The sequence below is a fragment of the Chelonia mydas genome, chromosome 6 (assembly GCF_015237465.2).
Source record: "Chelonia mydas isolate rCheMyd1 chromosome 6, rCheMyd1.pri.v2, whole genome shotgun sequence".
NCBI lineage: Eukaryota > Metazoa > Chordata > Testudines > Cheloniidae > Chelonia > Chelonia mydas.
This window is the reverse complement of record NC_051246.2, coordinates 16521346-16533578: the sequence shown is the minus strand read 5'-3', so window position 1 is coordinate 16533578 and position 12233 is coordinate 16521346. Positions and strand designations below refer to the sequence as shown.

At 44.9% G+C, this 12233-nt stretch overlaps 1 pseudogene; it reads left to right on the top strand.

The window, feature by feature from the left end:
- The first annotated feature begins 3367 nt into the window (after positions 1-3367).
- Positions 3368-4275, top strand: LOC102929803 (annotated as a pseudogene).
- Positions 4276-12233: the final 7958 nt, after the last annotated feature.

Genomic DNA, 12233 nt, shown 5'->3' with positions numbered 1-12233 from the left:
CAGAAAGCAAAGGCAAGACAAAAATGTAATATAAACAGCTACTGGGGTGATTTAACTCATCTCTTGTTGACCAACTCATTAGCGGTAATGCCTCTAATGACTCCATTAGGCCTGACAATGGCTATGTCTGGCATAGTTGCAGACAACTCAAACAAGTGAGCACGGAAGAGGAAGCTGTTCTTCCCTTAATCCTCCTGGGCAAAGCTGATAGGCTCCCAGATGAGTCCACAGTGCAGTGTCTGTCTATGCAGAGCTACCGGTAGCATCTTTGGGGAGGAATAGCTAGGCAGGAGTGCTATTTAGTAACCAGCACATAATACGGTGATCGGGAGTGAAGGTGCTATTAAAAAATACTGCATCTGTGACTGCAGACTGGAACTACCTTTAAAGAGTCTCAACTGCATGAAGAGTGAAATCTTATGTAAATAGCAAGATTGTTTCTGCTTTATAGCCTGAATATGGCCACATACGGCAGCATACAATTATGGAGCTCCCTGGACCCAGATAGGCAATTGAACAGCGATGGAAGGCGCCGACAAGGCTAACACCACAGGCCATGAATTTGAGCAGAAGGTGTCTTAAGGAGAGCCTGAGAGAGCTATGTTTATAGGCTCAGCTCCTCCTAGGGTAAAGATATCCAGTTCCTTGGCTGACACAGGATAAGGCTGAAAAGCCTCTATAGCTATCTACCAGATACTAGATGTGCCTTTAGCTATGCTGGGAGACTTCTTGACAGCTGTGTCTTGAAAGTCCCACTTTTCATCCACCTGTTCTATCCAACTGCAGAGAGGCCCAGCTGGTAATGTTTTGTTGCTTGAACATCTTACTTGTTTGATATCCAGCAGACACACAGGAATACCTTCGGAAACTTGACATAGACCTTGGAAACTGCTGACAGATTCCTCACTTGCGCTTCTCACTTCACAGGAGTCTCTTTGCTTTTTGGGAAAATCATCTTCATGTACCTGAGACCAACACCAGTCTCCTCCCTGGACCAGGAAAAATGGGCCTCAGTGTTCCACATGGTGGTGATCCCCATGCTGATCCCCAGCCTGAGGAGCAAAGATGGGAAAGACACTTGTAGACACATAATCTACAGGAAAGTGCTGTTACATGAGCATGGCTATGAAGTTTCTTCGGTGGGGAGGGGCGGGGGGTGAGCTTCAGAAGAATCCATGTCAATGGTCCCCTGGACTGAAAGAGAGAGGGGCAAAGAACACCTTGTTATCTTTCACCTAGGCAGACAAAGAAATCGAGCCCTTTGTCTTTGGGGAGAGTGGCTGAGCAGAGGGGTGTTAAGACATCTTAGTTGAAGCAGTTTATGGTAGGAATCTTGCTTGATATCTAAACATTTTCAACACTGTAAACAGCTTGTCAACATTTTAGAATTAGGAAGTATACATTTTTTTCTTTTGTTTCTAAACCTTTCTTATTTGAGTCCTTCTACATAGGCTGTGAAGTGATACCATCTCCTTTCATTAATAAACCTATTTTACTTTTAATCTAAACCAACCCAGTGCTGTGTTGGACTCAAAGTGATTGTTAACTCTAGTTAATGTTGCTGGGTATTGATTCTTGAAAGGAGCACACAAATCATATTATCCCTCTGAATGGTCCAGGAAAGGGCTGGACATTGCAGAGCATGTTGTTTTGGGGAACTGCAGGACTCAGAGTGAGTTTGGAGTCATGTGGCCACTAGGAACCAAGGCAGGTGGATAACAAAGTCTGGCTGGGGTGTAATAAGCAGGCGGCTGGAGACAGTATATGATGGAAACCACTTCAAGCCAGAGGTTGCTGTCACACCCCCAGCCCCCCTAATTCCAGGCCCCTGCCTAGGTTATAAGCCTTTGTTCTGTGTTTGAACAGTGCCTAGCACAATGGTATCTTGGTCCATGACTAAGGCTTCTAGGTGCTCTAATAAAATAATAGTAATAATAATAAAAAGGGCAGAGGTGACTTTTGCTCAGACTATGGCTGTGGAATGTCATGCAATAGCATGATTAAATTAATCTCGTGTGGCTGTCTCCAGACCTTAATCACTTGACATTATGAGCACAAAGAGCACAAGTAACTTCTAACCATCCACACCCATGAGGAAAATAAATTCTAAGTTTACTCCAAAAACATTCATCCATGGAGGGGAGAAAAATAAACCCACAGCATTTTATTTTAATTTGTGCTAGGGGACACCTCACAAAGAAAGCCCCAAAGTCGCAAACCTGATCTAAATACACATGCCTTTGACACATGTCATTGCCATGTAGCCAATGATGAAATGATGTCTTTCTACCAGAACTAGGTTCACCGATTCTGAGTGTTTCCTGCTTCAGAATATATACTCCATTTCGTTAAAATCTACGTCTATTCCTAATAGAGGAGGAAATCTCCGCCATGTCAGAACTAGGTATATGTACCCTTTATGTCCCATTTTGTTGTGCTTAAGTGTTGCATAGGTCTGGGAGGGATTAGGGCTGGTTGACAATTTTCTATTTAGACTTTTTTCAGTGGGAAATTTAATTTTTGATTAAATATTTTGACAAAATATTTTGCAGAGAGTGTCTGCTTTCCTTTAAAAAATAATAAGAAAATAGAAAACTTAAAATCCCAATGATTTTGGCTGAAAACTAAAGATTTTTTCAGTTTTGAACTGGGATAATTTTTCTTCCACATTCCACAAAAAGTTTTGATGTAAAGAGGATGGGGCACAGGGAATAAAATTATGATCATCTATTGGGTGTGTTTAACCCAAGGAGAATTCACTATGTTCTAAATGCAGTTTTTTTCTCTAATAGAATCTTCATGGGCAAGACAGAAATGCAGTGAGAGAAACCTGGAAGGATTTAGATGTATCCTGAGCCATGAAAAAAATACCCCTTCTCAATCTCATTCTGATTTCCTTCTTTTGATCTGCTAGAAAAATTGGAGAGATTTCCAAGAAAAGCAACAACAAAGAAAATCAATGAGAAAAGTTAAAAGAACTAATACATCTGGTTGAAGTTAGGAATAATGAAGGTGTGAAGAGACACCATGGCAGAGAGGAAATATTTTAAGGATTTAGGCAAATATTTTTCTCAGTAGAAAGGAATTTTTTTTAGTGCAAAGCATAGGCATAGAGTAGCTAGGTGTAAGGGGATGAAAAAGAAAAAGGGAAGAGCTAGGCTGAATCTTCATGTCAGAAAGGTCTATCAGGCTGTGGAATTGACTCTCAAGGGAAGTGGTTGACACCGCGTTGCATGGGATATTTTAAAATTACACTGGGAATCAATTCTGCATTAGCCTCAGAGAGATGGACTGTAAGCCCTAACACAGGCACTTGTGACATCTGTGATACTATTGTATCTCAGTCAACAATACAAATGCTGAAGAAATGGCTGATGGAAATCTCACCACTGTGACAGAGTTTATTTTCCTGGGGCTACCAGATCATCCAGAGCTGAAGGTCCCACTCTTCATGGTTTTCCTAGTGATCTATCGTATCACCCTGATTGGGAATCTTGGGATGATAGTGTTAATCATGAGTGATCCCCAACTTCACACCCCCATGTACTTCTTCCTCATTAATTTGTCCCTGGTTGATTTCTGGTACTCCTCTGTCATCACCCCCAAGTTGCTGGTAGTCGTTTTAGCTGGGAACAAAGCCATTTCTTTCAATGGCTGTGCAACCCAATTCTTTTTCTTTAGCTCATTTGTGGGTATTGAGTGCCTCCTCCTGGCTGTGATGGCATACGAGAAGTACATGGCTATCTGTAACCCACTTCTCTATACAGTCATCATGTCCCACAGAGTTTGTGTCCTGCTGGTGGCCGGTTCATTTCTAGCTGGGTTTGTCAACTCAATGATACACACCATCTGTATGTTTCAGATACCCTTCTGTGCCTCCAACATCATCAACCACTTTTTCTGTGACGTCTGTCCTCTGCTGAAGCGCTCCTGTGCCAATACCATCATTAATGAGATGGTGATCTTTGGCTTCACCAGCTTAATTGAAATCAGCTGTCTCCTCACCGTCCTTATCTCCTACCTGTACATACTCTCTGAGAATCTGCTCCATCGAGGGCAGGCACGGAGTCTTCTCCACCTGCGCCTCGCACCTGACGGCTGTCACTGTCTTCTTTGGGACAACTCTCTTCCAGTTCCTCCATGGACTGAGACAAAGTGGTCTCTGTGTTCTACATGGTGGTGATCCCCATGCTGAACCCCCTGATCTACAGCCTAAGGAACAAGCAGGTGAAGGACGCCCTGAAGAGGGGGTTTGGGAGGAAAATCTTTAGTTAGGGAAAGACTTTGAAACGTGCTTCACCAAGGACTAAGGCATTGGGACTGACGCAAATTAGTGATATGCTGTACTGGTAGACTGGATAGGTGGGTTCAATGGCTGAGGATAGTTTGTCTATTTAGTGTCTGTATACATTAAATGGATATGCACAGCAGATGAGGTGATATGTGCTGTAAAATATATGGTGCTACTGGCGGATTATTTATCTCTCAATGTGTAGTGTTTCTGTGTGTGCACATGTATCTGGCTTATAAGTATGTTGTTGTGTTTGTGGATGCTGTGTTTATCTGGTTGTCTACATTATCATGGGTGGATGCATACATAAACCATGAGCTAATCAGCGTGTGTCTCTGGCATGTTTATGTCTATGGCAGTTTGCTCTGTGCGTGGAGTGCTTTGGTGGTGTTTGCATGTTTGTGTCTGTGGGTGTACATGTAAATGTGTGTTTGAGTACTGCGGAGATAAAGAAAGAAGGAGGCATGCCTCGGGGCCCTAATTTACTCCAGGGTGTTTGCTACTTCCCACCACCCAACACAGATGTAATGAGGTAAAGTAGTTTCCATATAAAATAAGTAAGAACTACTAATTATTCATCAAGGAAGGTTTTTAATTATTTTCTACTATAATAACAGCATAAACAAAAAAAAAAGGAAAAGCAAAGACCATCACTGAATAAGAATTAATACAAAAGGCAGATTATATTGAAGACTAGTGCAAGTACATGTAATATTATGGACCATTTGCGAGTTCCTGAACAATGACTCTACATATGCTGGTTCTGGCAGGTTATAATAAAAGCCCGGAAAACAAGAATAAGTAAAGCTCTTATTGACCAGTTTTATATTTCTGGTGACAAAATATTTTAAAGACAAACACAACTATATGTATAAGGAGCTAATGAACAGCAGCATTACATGTATTTGCTTGGACTACTTGAAAGACAAGCATAAATACATGCAAAGCTATTATGCATCAGCAACCTACTATTGGTTTTATGCTACAGTATCAATACAACTATTATCAATTCGGCTCGAGCAACCAAACTTCTTTACTCCATAGACTTACCCTGCATTTTTCCAAAAATACGTTACCCTTCAGTTGGCTGCTTTCCGCACTGGCCAGGTACAAACAGTTGAGAAGTGCACGTCCACTCGGTTCAGGGGGTGTGGGTCAGGTTTTCTTTAAGACCGAAACTCACACACAGTCCCTGGCTTTGCCCTTTTTATTTGATCTGACGGGCGTATTTCAGAACAGACCAACCAATCAGGGTGGGCCACATTGTTTAAGTGGTTGCCCTAGTTGTATAATTGATGCATATTTAATTTTTATATCCAATTGTTAGTTGTTCTTATAATATAGGCCTATTTATTTTCTGTAGCCAATTGGGTCTTAAATGTGGGTAATGTGGTTTTGATAAATACATAGGAGTCAGCATAAAATGTTATCTGTTTGCAGCACGTCCTGACCACAAGCTTAAGCTTTATTTTTGCAAGGCTTGCATTTTGAAGTATATGGAGTTTTGAGGACTAACATTTGCAATACTTTTATTTCTTTCAAACTTAACAAGACAGTTGTCCAATTTATTCACAAGTGCATATTAAGATAACCGTGTGTGTTTATGGTGTGTTGTGCCTATTGCTGTATGATGCATGTAGTAAGCCTAACTAGGAATATAATTGTGTGCATAGGTGAATAAGTGTGTCTTTGTCGCTATGGGTCTATCTTAAACATAGTGAGTGGGATGTTAGCAAATGTGTGTTTGTGTACTTGATTGCTTTTTTGCAAATGAGTGTCTCTGGATATGTGTGTGTGTTTGGGGTGCATTTGTGCCTGTGCATGTATGTTTTGTGTGAGGAGTGTTGTGGCAGCATGTGTCCATGTGAATATGGGTGTGTCACTGTGAGTGCATTTGGGTATATGCAGGAGCTAACGTGCATTTTTGACAGTATTGGTTTCTGCGTGTGTATGTGCTGAGTTAGACGGTTAGACGCTGTCTCCTTTTCCACTGCAGCAGTATCAATCTCCTTCCCTTTTCATGTTGCTGCAGTGGCATTAAGAACCCTAGTCTGAATGCTATTGTAGTATTCATTGTACCACATAAACTGTCATTTAATCAATAAACAAGAAGACCCAGAAGACAGATGAATGTTCACTACTGCTAATCATTCCTTAATGACAGCTCCCAAAATGCAATGCACCTTGGGAACCTTCAGCTGCCATTTCCAAAATCAGATAGACGATAGCATTTTAAAAAAATGATATCTATTCTAATGCTTAGAACTCACACTCTGGAGACTTTAATGTGGATCAGGTTCTGTGGCCTGCAGCAGGTCACACTACATGATCATGATGGTCCCTTCTGGCCTTAAAGTCTATGAGTCTGTATCTGCAGAGCTAGGGTGCTATGAAAAATCCTTTGAATGATGACATGAAGCAGACATTAAGACACACAGGGGCTGATCTGATGCCTACTAAAGTCAATGGAAAGACTCCTGTTAGATTCAGTGACCTTTGGTTGAAGCAAGTGAGGTGCAATTGCAGGGCATTCCTGATTATATAAAGGTCTTGGAGGAAATTTGAAACCTTTGATGGAAATCAGAGTTCTGGTTAATCAAGAGAGGGTAACTCTTTGCTCTCAGCTTTAGGGAATGCCAACTAGCTATAAACTGTCTAGCTTTAAAGCATGGTTTTGCTCTAAAAATGGATCCTATTTATTTTACTTATGCTGTGATGTCCCATGCTCCATGGCCTAGATTCACAAAGATACTTAGGTGTTGTAAGGCTGAGTGTTGCTATGCCTACGTTTTAGTCACCGAGAAAATCAGAGGAACAGATGTCAATTCACAAAGCCTGAGTTAGGTGCTTAGGCTCCTAAACAATGAATGGGGAGACGCAGGTCTTCTCCAGTAGAAGAAGGGGGAATGTCCGGGTACCAGCAACGCAGACACAGGTAAGTAACCGTTTTCATGATCCCTCCACAGGTACCATAGCGGAGAGTGGACCAGATGATACGTCTGGGGGGAGAAAGCAGAAAGAGAATCCGCTGGTTGGAAGGCATGAGATGCACTGTCCTGAGGTTGGGGGTTCCACGACCACCACTCCCAAGAGAAGGAGGCGGGTGGTGGTGGTCGGAGACTCTCTCCTCAGGGGGACTGAGTCATCTATCTGCTGCCCTGACCGGGAAAACAGAGAAGTCTGCTGCTTGCCAGGGGCTAAGATTCGCAGTGAGACGGAGAGACTGCCGAGACTCATCAAGCCCTCAGATCGCTACCCCTTCCTGCTTCTCCACGTGGGCACCAATGATACTGCCAAGAATGACCTTGAGCAGATCACTGTGGACTACGTGGCTCTGGGAAGAAGGATAAAGGAGTTTGAGGTGCAAGTGGTGTTCTCGTCCATCCTCCCGTGGAAGGAAAAGGCCGGGGTAGGGACCGTCGAATCGTGGAAGTCAACGAATGGCTACGCAGGTGGTGTCAGAGAGAAGGCTTTGGATTCTTTGACCATGGGATGGTGTTCCACGAAGAAGGAGTGCTGGGCAGAGACAGGCTCCACCTAACGAAGAGAGGGAAGAGCATCTTTGAGAGCAGGCTGGCTAACCTAGTGAGGAGGGCTTTAAACTAGGTTCACCGGGGAAAGGAGACCAAAGCCCTGAGGTAAGTGGGCAAGCAGGATACCGGGAGGAAGCACAGGCAGGAATGTCTGTGAGGGGAGGGCTCCTACCTCATACTGAGAATGAGGGGCGATCAGCAGGTTATCTCAAGTGCCTATATACAAATGCACAAAGCCTTGGAAACAAGCAGGGAGATCTGGAGGTCCTGGTGATGTCAGGGAATTATGACGTGATTGGAATAACAGAGACTTGGTGGGACAGCTCACATGACTGGAGTACTGTCATGGATGGTTATAAACTGTTCAGGAAGGACAGGCAGGGCAGAAAAGGTCGGGGAGTAGCACTGTATGTAAGGGAGCAGTATGACTGCTCAGAGCTCCGGTATGAAACTGCAGAAAAACCTGAGTGTCTATGGATTAAGTTTAGAAGTGTGAGCAACAAGAGTGATGTAGTGGTGGGAGTCTGCTATAGACCACCGGACCAGGGGGATGAGGTGGATGAGGCTTTCTTACGGCAACTCGCAGAAGCTACTAGATCCCTGGTTCTCATGGGCGATTTTAATCATCCTGATATCTGCTGGGAGAGCAATACAGCGGTGCATAGACAATCCAGGAAGTTTTTGGAAAATGTAGGGGACAATTTCCTGGTGCAAGTGCTGGAGGAGCCAACTAGGGGGAGAGCTTTTCTTGACCTGCTGCTCACAAACTGGGAAGAATTAGTAGGGGAAGCAAAAGTGGATGGGAATCTGGGAGGCAGTGACCATGAGTTGGTCGAGTTCAGGATCCTGACACAGGGAAGAAAGGTAAGCAGCAGAATACGGACCCTGGACTTCAGGAAAGCAGACTTCGACTCCCTCAGGGAACTGATGGGTAGGATCCCCTGGGGGAATAACATGAGGGGGAAAGGAGTCCAGGAGAGCTGGCTGTATTTCAAAGAATCCCTATTGAGGTTACAGGGACAAACCATCCCGATGTGTCGAAAGAATAGTAAATATGGTAGGCGACCAGCTTGGCTTAACAGTGAAATCCTTGCGGATCTTAAGCATAAAAAAGAAGCTTACAAGAAGTGGAAGATTGGACAAATGACCGGGGAAGAGTATAAAAATATTGCTCGGGCATGTAGGAATGAAATCAGGAGGGCCAAATCGCACCTGGAGCTGCAGCTAGCAAGAGATGTTAAGAGTAACAAGAAGGGTTTCTTCAGGTATGTTGGCAACAAGAAGAAAGCCAAGGAAAGTGTGGGCCCCTTACTGAATGAGGGAGGCAACCTAGTGACAGAGGATGTGGAAAAAACTAATGTACTCAATGCTTTTTTTGCCTCTGTCTTCACAAACAAGGTCAGCTCCCAGACTGCTGCGCTGGGCAACACAGCATGGGGAGTAGGTGGCCAGCCCTCTGTGGAGAAAGAAGTGGTTAGGGACTATTTAGAAAAGCTGGACGCGCACAAGTCCATGGGGCCGGATGCGTTGTATCCGAGAGTGCTAAAGGAGTTGGCGGCTGTGATTGCAGATCCATTGGCCATTATCTTTGAAAACTCATGGCGATCGGGGGAAGTCCTGGACGACTGGAAAAAGGCTAATGTAGGGCCCATCTTTAAAAAAGGGAAGAAGGAGGATCCTGGGAACTACAGGCCAGTCAGCCTCACCTCAGTCCCTGGAAAAATCATGGAGCAGGTCCTCAAGGAATCAATCCTGAAGCACTTACACGAGAGGAAAGTGATCAGGAACAGTCAGCATGGATTCACCAAGGGAAGGTCATGCCTGACTAATCTAATCGCCTTCTATGATGAGATTACTGGTTCTGTGGATGAAGGGAAAGCAGTGGATGTATTGTTTCTTGACTTTAGCAAAGCTTTTGACACGGTCTCCCACAGTATTCTTGTCAGCAAGTTAAAGAAGTATGGGCTGGATGAATGCACTATAAGGTGGGTAGAAAGTTGGCTAGATTGTCGGGCTCAACAGGTAGTGATCAATGGCTCCATGTCTAGATGGCAGCCGGTATCAAGTGGAGTGCCCCAAGGGTCAGTCCTGGGGCTGGTTTTGTTCAATATCTTCATAAATGATCTGGAGGATGGTGTGGATTGCACTTTCAGCAAATTTGCGGATGATACTAAACTAGGAGGAGTGGTAGATACGGTGGCAGGTAGGGATAGGATACAGAGGGACCTAGAGAAACTGGAGGATTGGGCCAAAAGAAATCTGATGAGGTTCAACAAGGATAAGTGCAGCGTCCTGCACTTAGGACGGAAGAATCCAATGCACCATTACAGACTAGGGACCGAATGGCTAGGCAGCAGTTCTGCGGAAAAGGACAGTGACGAGAAGCTGGATATGAGTCAACAGTGTGCCCTTGTTGCCAAGAAGGCCAATGGCATTTTGGGATGTATAAGTAGGGGCATAGCCAGCAAATCGAGGGACGTGATCGTTCCCCTCTATTCGACATTGGTGAGGCCTCATCTGGAGTACTGTGTCCAGTTTTGGGCCCCACACTACAAGAAGGATGTGGAAAAATTGGAGAGAGTCCAGCGAAGGGCAACAAAAATGATTAGGGGTCTGGAACACATGACTTATGAGGAGAGGCTGAGGGAACTGGGATTGTTTAGTCTGCAGAAGAGAAGAATGAGGGGGGATTTGATAGCTGCTTTCAACTACCTGAGAGGTGCTTCCAAAGAGGATGGTTCTAGACTATTCTCAGTGGTAGAAGATGACAGGAGAAGGAGTAATGGTCTCAAGTTGCAGTGGGGGAGGTTTAGGTTGGATATTAGGAAAAACTTTTTCACTAGGAGGGTGGTGAAACACTGGAATGCGTTACCTAGGGAGGTGGTGGAATCTCCTTCCTTAGAAATATAACCCTTCTGCCTGTCAGAGTTGGCAGCAACAAGGGCTGGGTTCAGTATCTAGGGGTTCTGTTCCAATAACACAATGCAAAACCGGCTCGAGCCCACACCAAGTGACTTGGGATAAATATATACCACCCCCGCTGGGCGCCTCCAAGAGGCAATACTTCCCCTTTTGCAAGCACATAGTCTGAGTGTAGCAAAAAGCCTTTTAATAACAGAGAGAAACAATGTGGCATTATGTTGGGGAAACACCACCGACAGGATTCATAACACAACCCATGAGCAAAAAACCCACCGCAAGCAAACTGGGGCATGTCCTTTCCCTTTGGTTCTTGAGTCCAGCAACCCCAAATCACCCAAAGTCCCAAAAGTCCAATGACCCAAAAGTCTCTGTCCCTCGTCAGGGCAGCCCCAGAGTTCGAAAGTTCATCTGCAGAGTTTTACCTCCCAACCTGGGTGGAGATTTGGGGGTGGGGTGGGGTGGGGGTTAAGGGGCACCTTACGTGGTCCAAAGCTGATGGCCCCACATCTCCATGGGGCTCCGCTCTGCCAGCCGCCCCATGAGCTGCTCTAGGCATCCAACAAACTGCTCTGCTCCACCAGCTGCTCTGCTTGCCGCCCCGCAAACTGCAATGCTCTGCTCGCCATCCCACAAACTGCTCTGCTCCACAAGCCGCTTCGCTCGCCGTCCCACAAACTGCTCCACCATATATCTTCAGGCTCCCCCACTACTTAACACAACACTCAGTGATTTCATCTCTTAGTAAGTTTAGCTCTTTTGTGATTTCAGCTTGTAGCAGGGGAGCCTCGGTGCTGGTACACTATTAGCCCAAAGTGAATTCAGCTCAGCAGCCTGTAACTAGACTCCTAATGGAATCAAAATTAGCTCCAATACTCCACAGTGGAGAGAGAGGAGGAAGCACAATTAGCATGTAAGGCCCTCACAAGGGGGCCATACCACCAAGTATTAATACCTGTCCCCAGCCTCTCCCCATTCACAGAGTTTTGGAACCCATGTCCTTTGCCTAGCGAGTGCTACTTAGGTGATGGTGAGTCCCTCCATCATAACAAAGGCCAAGTTCAGTTCCACTGTCCCTGATTACCATAATCAGGGTAATAACAATTTATTCTTCCTGCCCCGATAACAGAGACACTGGGGATCCCACAGCAGCCAAAGTGACCATTTGGGCAGCTATGGCCACATTCTAGGCGGGGTGGGTGTGCCTATGCAAATGAGATCGGCCCCTGAAGTTCTTTTCCACAACTTGCCACACCTCACCACCAGATGTCAGGGTGGAGCTCATCCTGACTCTGCTTACAGAAGTTTTTAAGATCAGGCTTGACAAAGCCCTGGCTGGGATGATTTAGTTGGGGATTGGTCCTGCTTTGAGCAGAGGGTTGGACTAGATGACCTCCTGAAGTCCCTTCCAACCCTGATATTCTATGATTCTAAGGCATAGGTATGATAGGAAGTAAAACAGCTGGATAAAGACAGTGGATATCAAGATG